A 12,500-nucleotide genomic window follows, 5' to 3' on the forward strand; every position below is an offset into this window, starting at 1 on the left:
TCCATGTGTCTGTCTGTATGTCTCTCTGTCCGTCTGTCTGTTTCTCTGTCTGTGTGTCTGTTTAGTAGAACCATCTCAATATCGGTTTATTGATTTTTTTCCTTCAATAAATGCATATCTAAGTTCTTCCTCTGCCTCGTCTTCCTTCTCTTCCTCTTCCTCTTCCTCTTCTTCTTCTTTTCTATCTTTTTCCTGTTCTTCGTCTTCCTTTTCCTGTCCTACCATGTTTTTTTTTCTTCTCATTCTTCCTCTTCCTCTTGTTCCTCCTCCTCTATTAACTTTTTTCCTTCTTCGTTCTCCTTCCTCCATTTCCTTTTCGTTGTCATCCTCCTTCTCTCCCTCATCCTTTTTCCTCTTCCTCTCTCTTTTTCTTTTCTTCTTTTTCTTAGTTCTTTTCTTTATGTCCTGATCTTCATTCTCTCTCTCTCTCTCTCTCTCTCTCTCTCTCTCTCTCTCTCTCTCTCTCTCTCTCTCTCTCTCTCTCTCTCTCTCTCTCTCTCTCTCTCTCTCTCTCTAGTCTCTCTCTCTCCTCCTCCTCCTCCTCCTCCTCCTCCTCCTCCTCCTCCTCCTCCTCCTCTTCTTCCTCTTCCTCCTCTTTCTCTTCCTCCTCCTCCTCCTCCTTCCCTTTACGTGACAGCACTGAATTAAATCAGATACAATGTGTGTGTGTGTGTGTGTGTGTGTGTGTGTGTGTGTGTGTGTGTGTGTGTGTGATTGACTGTCTGATAGGGTGCGGTGGACTAATAGATTAATCGATAGAGAGAGAGAGAGAGAGAGAGAGAGAGAGAGAGAGAGAGAGAGAGAGAGAGAGAGAGAAATATTCCAACAACCTTTTGATTTCTATTTCTTTTTCTCTTTTTCTTTATCTGTACTCTCTCTCTCTCTCTCTCTCTCTCTCTCTCTCTCTCTCTCTCTCTCTCTCTCTCTCTCTCTCTCTCTCTCTCTCTCTCTCTCTCTCTCTCTCTCTCTCTCTCTCTCTCTCTCTCTCTCTGCTCACGTCACGGATTCCAGGAACAGCTGTTGTATGTTAACCAAGAAGCACCAACACCCAATCAGAAAGAAGCACAGAAGAGCGAGACGCGTTCTTATTGGTTGGGACATAAAATAAGAAAACGATAAAGAAAACGGAAAAAAATGGAGGGATAACTCAACACTCCTGGGAATTTTGTTCGTGTGAATTGCAAAAAAAAAAAAAAATAATAATAATGATAATAGAAAATAAGAAAGAAAGAAAAACGAGAAACTTAAGCGTTAAATTGCTCGGAAAATATTAATCCCTCTGCTAATTATTAATGGGAAGATTGCAGGTGGAAAATACGATTTGATGTAAAAAAAAAAAAAAAGAAAATAGAATGAAAAAAGAGTGAAGGGTGTTTACGTTGATAAGGAAGAAGGAAGGGGTTATGAAATGGAGGAGGAGGAGGAGGAGGCGGATAAAAAAAAATGTAGGAGAAGCAGGCAGAAAATGAATGATATGAAAGAAAAAGATGATTAGAAGAAAAATACCTAAGAAAGAAGAGAAGGATGAGAAAGAGGAGGAGGAGGAGGAGGAGGAGGAGGATTAGGGAAAGAAGAAGAAGAATTAGAAAAAGAAAAAGAAGAAAATGAAGAAGATGACTACTAAAGAAATACGTGAGAAAGGAAGAAAAAATGAAGATAAGAAGGATGAGAAAAGAAGAATGAAAAGAAGTTGAGAAGAAGAAGAACGAGGAATAAAGAAAGAAATGAAGAGTAGAACGAAAAAAAAAGAAAAATGTTCAGGAGAAAGAGGAGGAAAAGGAAAAGGAGAAGGAGGATGAGGAGGAGGAAGAATAGGAGGAAGAAGAAGAAGAAAAAGAAGAAGAAGAAGAAGAAGAAGAGGAGGAGTATCACTAGGAAAAAAAAAATAAAGGAGAAAAAGAAGAAAAAACCAGGAAAATGAAAGAGGAGGAGGAGGAGGAAGAGGAAAAGTACTACTAAGAATGAATAGACGATAGAGATACCCCGATCAGAAACACTCCTACACGTCCTGGAACGCTACTGGCTGCTTGTTATTCCACATTTCCTCCTATCAGAAAACGACTCGTATTTCACCACAATGTTAAAAAATAGATAAACAAATAAATAAATAGAAACGTAGATAAAAATAGATACACGATAACAATGCAATGAATAATATAGAAAAATACAGATCAAGCGAGAGAGAGAGAGAGAGAGAGAGAGAGAGAGAGAGAGAGAGAGAGAGAGAGAGAGAGAGAATGATATAGTACCTCACATATAACCTTGAATTTATAGAGTAATTTTATGAGGAAAAAGGAGGGGAGATGATGAGGGAAGAGGAGAAGGGATGATAAAGAAAGGAAGAGGGGGATAGGTGAAGGGAAGTACTCCATAAAGAAAGAAGAACGAGTAGAAGAGGAGGTGGACGAAGAGGAGGAAGAGGAGGAGGAGGAGGAGGAGGAGGAGGAGGAGGAAAAAAGTCTTCCCTCGTTTCGTATTCTCTTCACTCATTTGGATTACATTATATTTATTTCCTTTCTTTCTTCTTAGTTTGTCTTCTTCACCTCCTTAGATTTTATGTGATGGAGATTTGAAAAGAATGGACGGAGTGAATATGCAGATTGATTGAGACTGAGTGATGGACGCAGACGCAATAATGGAATGAGTGAGTCTTACGTAGATAGGTGGATAGATAGATAAATAGATAAAATGATAGATAGACAGATAAAAGAGAACATATAAATAAAAGATACATATTTACTAAAGTTAAGAAATATACAAAATATGAAGATAAAAATGATGAAGAGAGAGATAGATAGGGAGATAAATAGATAGATATAAACAGACATGAAAAATATATATTCATATAAAGATAAATATTTACAATTGTTAAGAAATATACAAATCTGAAAATAAAAAATGATGAAGAGAGAGAGAGAGAGAGAGAGAGAGAGAGAGAGAGAGAGAGAGATAAATAGATAAGGAGATAGACAGAGATATCAAAAACGTTTATTCATAAACAAAAGATATATATTTAAAAAAGTTAAATATACGAAATGAAAATGAAAACTGATGAAGACAGAGACACAGAAAGACAGAGACAGAAAACCCCCCCAAAAAATTATAAACAGACAAACATAATCGACGCAAAAAGCAAAATAGAAAAATAAAAAAACAGTATCTTGTCCCGGATTTTTCTCTTCTATTTATATTTTCTTTGCGTTTATTTAAGAGATAATATTTGAAATCCTTTACGTAAATCACAGGCTGATATTTTCCTGGCGAGACGAATCAATGCGCTGCACGATTGACTGTGTGAATATTGCACGAGGGAAGGATGGGAATACAGATGTGAAAGGCAGGAAGGAGGAGAGAATATATTGCCAACATGCTTAGGCACGTACACACACACACACACACACACACACACACACACACACACACACACACACACACACACACACACACACACACACACACACACACACACACACACACACACACATGCATAATTTCGGCTTTAGTTTGAGGTTTGATAGATTTTATTTGTGTTGTGCTTTATGTATGTTATTTTTGTTCCACTTTTTAGCAAACAAATGATCATAAAAAAAAAAAAAAACGAAATATTCAAAGATGATATTCCTGTTCCTGTTGCTGTTGTTGGCTTTATTATTTTTTTCCTCTGCACTTCAACTGTACTTTACTATCTTCACCACCTCCATTAGCACCACCACCACCACCAACAACAACAACACCAACACCAACAACGTCACCACCACTGAACCACTAACCTCCTTCTTCCTTCTCTCCTCCACAAACTTCCTTTACAAATATAGTGTTAAAGATTTTCTCGAGTGGTTGCGATTTTTGGAAACGGTTGGTATAGAAAGAGAGAGAGAGAGAGAGAGAGAGAGAGAGAGAGAGAGTATAGAATGTACTTGTGTATTTACGAAACTACACACACACACACACACACACACACACACACACACACACACACACACACACACACACACACACACACACACACACACACACACACAATGACGTCTTAGTTTCACTTGGCACATACTTTTACGAACGAAACTTTATGAGAGTGGGTGAACATTAGTGACAGCTACAAGGCGTAAGCGATAATATTTTATTGAAGCGAGTCAAGACTGCACCGATGCTTTATTACCGACAGTTATTGCCGCTCGAGAGGAAGGGAAAAAAGAGAATATGCATTAGTAGGATCTAAGTATGAAGGAAATGGAATAGTACGAGGGAATATTGTAACTGGGAAAAGGAAGTAAGGAAGGGAGTTTGACTAGAGGAAAAAGAGAAAAAAGAGAAATTGAATGAGTGTGTGTGTGTGTGTGTGTGTGTGTGTGTGTGTGTGTGTGTAGTCATATTGATTGTACATAAGTAACTTCCCCTAACGAGTATAATAACTTTTGCTAATATGGAAGAAAAGGAGAGATAAACTTTGAAAAGAAAAACAATGAAAGAAAACAACTCGGAGGAAGTAAAGAGTCAAGAAAGAATGTAGGAGAAAGTTTGTAAAGAGAGAGAGAGAGAGAGAGAGAGAGAGAGAGAGAGAGAGAGAGAGAGAGACACTGAAATAGAATGATTACACAATGACACACACACACACACACACACACACACACACACACACACACACACACACACACACACACACACACACACACACACACACACACACACACACACACACAATTGATTGAAGTAACATGCAAGATCAATTTCTTTTACCACCACCACCACTACCACCACCACCACCACCACCACCACCACCACCACCACCACCACCACCACCACTGAGTCCTAATTTGGAAAGCGGGAAAGGAGAGAAGGAGAGGGAATGAAGATAAAACTGGAGAAATGATGATTATTAGAACAGGAAGGGAGGACGTGAAGAAGAAAAAAGAGGAGGAGGAGGAGGAGGAGGAGGAGGAGGAGGAGGAGAGAAAGAAATGGGATAAAGGGAGAAGATGAAAGGAAGAAAATGTGTAGGAAATTTTGAGCGAGCGACATAAAGAGAGAGAGAGAGAGAGAGAGAGAGAGAGAGAGAGAGAGAGAGAGAGAGAGAGAGAGAGAGAGAGAACAAGAGAGAGAGCGAGAAAATATCACCAACCTCACCTGGACGCCTTTAATTAATCTAGGCTCTAAAACGGAAAGAAAAAAAAAAAAAACACTTTTAAATCCACTATACAACAACATAATCCATCTTTGACACCTCTCCCCTCTTCACCCCCCTTCCCTTCCCTTCTCACCCATTCCGTCCCAATCCCTCCCTTCCCTCGCCCCTCATCCCATCTCTTCTAAGGCGCCACACACAAACAGCCCTACGGCGCCTCCCTTCCTTCCACAGATTAAACAGAACAGGTGCGCAAGAGTGCTGGAAAGTAGTAATTAGGGAGATGTCACAGCCAGGTAAGGGCGAGGGAGACTTGGGAGAAGATGTACGTCCGAGAGAGAGAGAGAGAGAGAGAGAGAGAGAGAGGTGGTAAGGGTGAAATAGAGGAGTGTTATAAGGTGAAAGGGAACCAGCAACGTAGCATTAGTAAATCAAGCAGGATGGAATTGAGTTACTGACCTCCTGAGACTCAAACATTGGCATACCAGGAATAAAATGATGAAAAAGAGTATAAGGGAAGAGAGAAGTAGTCCAGGTAACAGGGACAGGTGAGGAAGCAGAAACTATATGATGATAATGAACTCGTCCTTAACAACCTTACCTGGCCTTATTAATGTCTTAGTCATACCTGCCAACCCTTTTCTCTCTCTCTCTCTCTCACTTCCCTTCACTTCCCATCTCTTCCTTTCCTCTATCCTTCTCTACCTTCCCCCCTCACCTCTTCTTCCCCTTTCTAATGCTCATGTGGCCTCTCCTCCGTCTCATTCAGGGGGATTTGAAGGGAGGGAAGGTCATTTTATGGGTCATAATGAAGGTGATGGAGATTAATTTAGGATTGATGGATGTGTTTCTCTATTTTTTTTCATTATTTTTATTCTTTTTAATTATTTTCCTGGTGTGATTTACTTTTCTTTTTTTTTTTTTTTTGGTGTGGAAGTTTGAAGGTTTGATTGTTGTTGTTGTTGTTGTTGTTGTTGTTGTTGTTGTTTTTGTGGGGGTGTTAGTGGTGGTTGTGGTTATTATTATTATTATTATTATTATTATTATTATTAGTAGTAGTAGTAGTAGTAGTAGTAGTAGTAGTAGTAGTAAAAGTAGTATAGTTGCTCTTAATAACGATGTTTTTTGTTTTCGCTACTACTACTTTTACTACTACTACTACTACTACTACTACTACTACTACTACTACTACTACTACTACTACTACCATCACTATCATTATAATCATCATAATGTGTGTAGGTATTATGATTATAACATTTTCTTTATTTTCTTTCTCGCTTCATTATTTTTTTTTTCCCTTCTGAGGCTTAAGTGGCTGTTACTTATTCATGCTTAACTTATTTTGTTCCTCTTATTTTGGACTGCACACACACACACACACACACACACACACACACACACACACACACACACACACACACACACACACACACACACACACACACACACACACACACACACACACACACACACACACACACTCTCTCTCTCTCTCTCTCTCTCTCTCTCTCTCTCTCTCTCTCTCTCTCTCTCTCTCTCTCTCTCTCTCTCCTCTCCTATTTCAATTCTTTCGTACCAAAATAATTTCCATGTCTCCTTTTCATCCTCCTCCTCCTCCCTCCTCCTCCTCCTCCTCATGGCCTTTTGTCCTGTTCATTAGTCACACCTGCCACTTTTCACCAGCGCCACAATCACCACCACCACCACCACCACCACCACCACCACCACCACCACCACCACCACCACCACCACCACCACCACCACCACCACCACCACCACCACCACCACTACCACTGATTTTCTTTTACCTTTCTTTTTTTCTCTTCCCAAGGCATACATTTCTTCCTCACTTCCGACATTACAAATTATTTTTCCCTTCGTAATTTTTTTTTCTCTCAACCCTTCCTTTCCCTGTATCCCTCCCTCTCTTCCCCCCATTCTCTTTTTCTCTCCCTCTCACTCTTACTCTCTCGATCCCGCCAGACCCTCCCTACCTCCCTACCTCCCTCCCCTGAGTCCCATTCACCTGCCTCCTGCAACCCGGAGCCACCTGAACAAGGTTAATTAAAGTCACTCCTAACTTACCTGGGCTTCTTCTTCTACCTTAGGTGTCGCCCTTCCCTTCCCCTCTCCCACCTTTCTCTCTCTCTCTCTCTCTCTCTCTCTCTCTCTCTCTCTCTCTCTCTCTCTCTCTCTCGAACGACTTTTCTTTCTAGTCTTTTGTGATTCTTTTCTCTCTCTTTCATTTTTATTTTCATTCTCTTTCTAATTTATTATTCTGTCCTCCTTGTATGAACCTTTTGTAAACACGCATTTTTCCGCCTCCTCTCCTGTTTCCTTGTACTTTCCCTACTCGTGACGATCAAGAAAGGGCTTTATTTCCTACGCAAACAACAGTAATAATACAAACATCGGTGCATAAACATCACAAAAAGAAGATAAAAGAATAGAGGCGTGTTGGCTGGTCTTGCCTTGCGCTTCATGATGTTGTATTGTTTGGCTTAGTGTTTATTTACGTTTTCTTTTCTTTTTTTCTTTTTTTTTCGGTCGTGGCGTGCTTTGTTCTATTGCATCCTCCTGTTGTTTCTTTCCTGTATCTCGTTCTATTTTTCTTTCTCAGTGTTGCTTTTTTTTTCATCCATTTCCGTCTCTCCTGTCTGTTTGTTTAGTTAGGGTTTGAATTTGAGAGAGAGAGAGAGAGAGAGAGAGAGAGAGAGAGAGAGAGAGAGAGAGAGAGAGAGAGAGAGAGTGGTTTCTTTCATTCTTTCTCCTTCATTTGTTTCACGCATTGGTCACATTTTTCCTATTTCCTTCCTTCTTTTTCTCTCCTTCCTATTTTTCTTCTTTCCCTTCAGTATCCTTCCTTCCTTCCTTCCTTCCTTCCTTCCTTCCTTCCATCCATCCTTCCTTCCACCCATCTATTCATCCTTCCTTCCTTCCTTCCTTCCTTCCTTCCTTCCATTCATCCTTCCTTCCTTGCTTTTTCCATCCTTTTAAAACTGTGAGAGAGAGAGAGAGAGAGAGAGAGAGAGAGAGAGGTGGGTTGGTCACTAGTAATTGCCGCGTCTCGTGATGGTAAACGATGATAATTATTTTTTACGCCCCGAGTCAGAAGCTAAAGTTTTCGTGAGTAAGTGAGCGAGGGACAGAGAGAGAGAGAGAGAGAGAGAGAGAGAGAGAGAGAGAGGATTATTACATGCAAGAAAAATACGAGGAGTAAATTACAGTTAATCTCGGTATTCCCAGTACATGATTCGCGAGAGAGAGAGAGAGAGAGAGAGAGAGAGAGAGAGAGAGAGAGAGAGAGAGAGAAGGTGTTATTAGGAAGTCTAATGCACGATATATGCGAGAAAAATCGAGAAAAAGAGAGGGGGAAAATGATAACAAAATCGCCACTTTTCTCTTGATTTCTGTAAGTTTTCTTTGAGGGAAAACTGAGCGAAATTCACAGCGTTATGTTACTGCTGTGTTGTTTTCTTTTCTCTCTTTTTTCATTTTTTTTTCGAATTCGTTAATCTGGTAACTCATCCTTGTTTGTTTTCTCTTAAAATTTCGTTGCCTTTGCTCGTTTCTTTATTCTTTCTTTCTTTCTCTCTTTTTTTTTCTTTATCTTTTTTGACGAATTATTGCTTTCTATCTGACTTTCTTTTCTTTTTTTTCTTCCTTTGTTCACTCCTTCGTTCTTTCCTTCCTTTCTTCCTTTCTTCCTTCTTTTCCTTTTTCTTCTTTTTTCTACCTATATTCTTTCCATATTCTGCTTTTTCATCTCTCTCTCTCTCTCTCTCTCTCTCTCTCTCTCTCTCTCTCTCTCTCTCTCTCTCTCTCTCTCTCTCTCTCTCTCTCTCTCTCTCTCTCTCTCTCTCTCTCTCTCTCTCTCTCTCTCTCTCTCTCTCTCTCAGAATTATAACATGCATTTGTAGAAAAGACTGTCACGTGGAGTTACTTTCTAGACCACTAATTTTGAGGTGTGGTGGTGGTGGTGGTGGTGGTGGTGGTGGTGGTGATGGTGGTGGTTCTAAAGAATTAATAGCCCTGAACCATAGTTAGCAAGTGAAGGTTCTGGTAGTTGTTGTTGTTGTTGTTGTTGTTGTAGCTTGTGGTGGTGTTGGTGTTGGTGGTGGTGGTAGTAGTAGTGGTAGTAGTGGTAGTGTAGTAGTAGTGGTAAGTAGTGGTAGTAGTAGCAGTAGGAGTGGTAATAGTAGTAGTAGCAGTAGTAGTAGTAGTAGCAGTAGCAGTAATAGTAGCAGTAGCAGTAGCAGTAGCAGTAATAGTAGTAGTAGCAGTAGTAGTAGTAGCTCTTTATTTTCATTACAACCCCAATTATTATTATCGTTCACACATGCACACACACACACCTATCCACATTCTCTATATAAACCCTCCTCACCCCTTCCTCTGTCCCTCCCTCTCCCTCCTTCCCTCAGTTTCCTCCTCCCTTATAACCCTCCCCCCCTGTCCCTCCTCCCTCCAGTGCCTTCGCTATCCAATTTGAGGGAATAACAATGCAATTTTACACTTCGTTATTTCTTATTAGACAACTGGGGAGAGAGAGAGAGAGAGAGAGAGAGAGAGAGAGAGAGAGAGAGAGAGAGAGAGAGAGAGAGTAGAAGGAGGGGAGAAAATGAGAGGAAGATGAGAAGATGGGGAGGGAAGGAAATGAATGAAGATGGTAGGAGGAGGAGGAGGAGGTGGTGGTTGTGGTGGTGTAGGAGGAGAAGGAGGAGGAGGAGGTGGTGGTGGTGGTGGTGGTGGTGGTAAATTACAGTGACCCACGTCTTTTGTAATTTTCTCTTCTTCCTCCCATTTCTCTCCCCTCTCCTCTGCTTCTCCTTATTTCTTTCTCGTCTCTCTCTCTCTCTCTCTCTCTCTCTCTCTCTCTCTCTCTCTCTCTCTCTCTCTCTCTCTCTCTCTCTCTCTCTCTCTCTCTCTCTCTCTCTCTCTCTCTCTCTCTCATTTCTCTTCTCCCTTTCCTTTACCTTCACATTCCTTCTTTCCCACTTTCGTTCCCTCTCAACCTCCTCCTCCTCCTCCTCCTCCTCCTCCTCCTCCTCCTCCTCTCCTCCTCCTCCTCCTCCTCCTCCTCCTCCTCCTCCTCCTCCTCGCTCGGGGTTACTCTGACTGATGAATTCACGCTTAGCACACGAGAGAGAGAGAGAGAGAGAGAGAGAGAGAGAGAGAGAGAGAGATGTAGGGGACAGTGGAAGACATGAATTTACCACTACTACTACTACTACTACTACTACTACTACTACTACTACTACTACTACTACTACTACTACTACTACTACTACTACTACTATTGATGCTGCTGCCATTACTACTACATGACCTTTACGATTTCCATTTTTTGATTGGTGTATTTTAGATTTTGTATTTTTTTTTTTCTATGATGAAAAGTAATATGAGGAGGAGGGAAGAAAAATGGGATGGAGATGGAAGGATGTAAAGGAAAGGAATAGATAAAGATGGTAAGGGTAGGAGGAGGAGGAGGAGGAGGAGGAGGAGGATGAAGAAGAAGAGGAGGTGGTGGATGAACACAAAGGAATAGAAGAAAAAGGGCAGCAGTACATCGCTCAAGAAAATGGAAATACACTCTCTCTCTCTCTCTCTCTCTCTCTCTCTCTCTCTCTCTCTCTCTCTCTCTCTCTCTCTCTCTCTCTCTCTCTCTCTCTCTCTCTCTCTCAAGAAAAATACAAATAAATGAACATGTCTTGTAAGATCTATGTGCATCATATTTTGTACTACGACTCTGTATGAATGTTTGTCCATGTGTGTGTCTGTGTGTGTGTGTGTGTGTATGTCAGGCAGGAGGATTTACGACTGCATCAAATAACACGTAGGTCGTTCAGGAGCAAAGGTAGTGAGTGTATATAGAGTTGAACGCTACATTTTGGGTCAAAGAGTGGCATTAAAACGCATGATAGGAGATGAAAAGTTCGTGGAGACAATAGAAGTGAGATTAGAGAGAGCTAATAGAGAGAGAGAGAGAGAGAGAGAGAGAGAGAGAGAGAGAGAGAGAGAGAGAGAGAGAGAGAGAGAGAGAGAGTGTGTGTGTGTGTGTGTGTGTGTGTGTGTGTGTGTGTGTGTGTGTGTGTGTGTGTGTGTGTGTGTGTGTGTGTGTGTGTGTGTGTGTGTGTGTGTGTGTGTCTGTATGAGGCAATTATTATTTTGTTTATATAGAATTTACTTATACTAGTCAGTGTCTATGATTGTCCAGTCTATTTGCCAGTCAGTCAGTCAGTCAGTCAGACAGTCACGGTTAATTAGCTATTCAGTGTGTGAGTCATAGGTATTTATTCAGTTGGCTAGTTTTCCAGTCAGTTAGTTAATTAATGTCATATTTATTTCGTCAATCAGTCACAGTTAGGCATGGAATTATTCATATTCTTGTTGAATTTGTCACTACGGCACCAAGTTTGTATGCTGCTTTGTTCACTAGTCCGATCATTTAGTCAGGTGAAGAATGCGTCAGTCAGAAGTTCAGTCAGTCAATCAATTAGACAGTCAGCCAAGCCAGTCTATCAAATATTTACCTCCTCCATTATTTAGTCTGTCATTAAGTCAATCATACGTTTAGTCATATTTCTTGTTGGTCATATGTCATTTCTGTAAGTCGGTCATTCAGCTGCGTAGTCAATCAGTCAACCACTCAGTTATACAATCATTAAGTCAGTCAGTCAGTCGTTTATTCAAGTGTTTGTATCATCCAGACAGTCAGTCACTCAGTCAGCAGCCCAGTCAGTCAGTCAGCAAATACTATTCACATACTTTTCTTTTATTCAGTGACTAGAAATAAAATGTGAGCCTGTATTTATATGGCATTTGTTGAGAGAGAGAGAGAGAGAGAGAGAGAGAGAGAGAGAGAGAGAGAGAGAGAGAGAGAGAGAGGCAGGGGATGTTGATGACAAGGCTCTTGGTTGATTAACAGGACATTTGAGGCTAATTAGCAAGTGTTTAATGACCGATGTGTCTGACTAATCGCTTGTATATATATTACAGTGAGAGAGAGAGAGAGAGAGAGAGAGAGAGAGAGAGAGAGAGAGAGAGAGAGAGAGTTGCTTTGTATCGAATACTTGTAAATATCAGCAGTATGAAAGTTCAAATATTAATTCACTTCCTGGATTGCTTACCGGAAGAGGAATAAGAGGAGGAGGAGGAGGAGGAGGAGGAGGAGGGAGGAGGAGGAGGAGGAGGAGGAGGTAGATAAGGGGTGATTGTTTGTTTTGAATAGGAGAAATAGTGAAAACAATAAAGAGATGGTGAGAATGTAAGGTGCAATGAAGGAAAAAAGAGTAAAATAATAATTGTAAGAAAATATAAATGCATAAATGAACTTTGATATGATAATAATAATAATGATGATAATAATAATAAT

At 40.6% G+C, this 12,500-nt stretch overlaps 1 protein-coding gene across 2 annotated transcripts in view; it reads right to left on the bottom strand.

Annotated features, from left to right (window-relative positions):
• The window catches only part of LOC123504797 (carbonic anhydrase-related protein 10-like), a 125,884-nt gene that overhangs the window by 51,255 nt on the left and 62,129 nt on the right, over positions 1-12,500 (bottom strand). The gene's annotated exons all lie outside the window — the stretch shown is intronic.

Source organism: Portunus trituberculatus, chromosome 17 (assembly GCF_017591435.1).
Source record: "Portunus trituberculatus isolate SZX2019 chromosome 17, ASM1759143v1, whole genome shotgun sequence".
In the NCBI taxonomy this organism is placed as follows: domain Eukaryota; kingdom Metazoa; phylum Arthropoda; class Malacostraca; order Decapoda; family Portunidae; genus Portunus; species Portunus trituberculatus.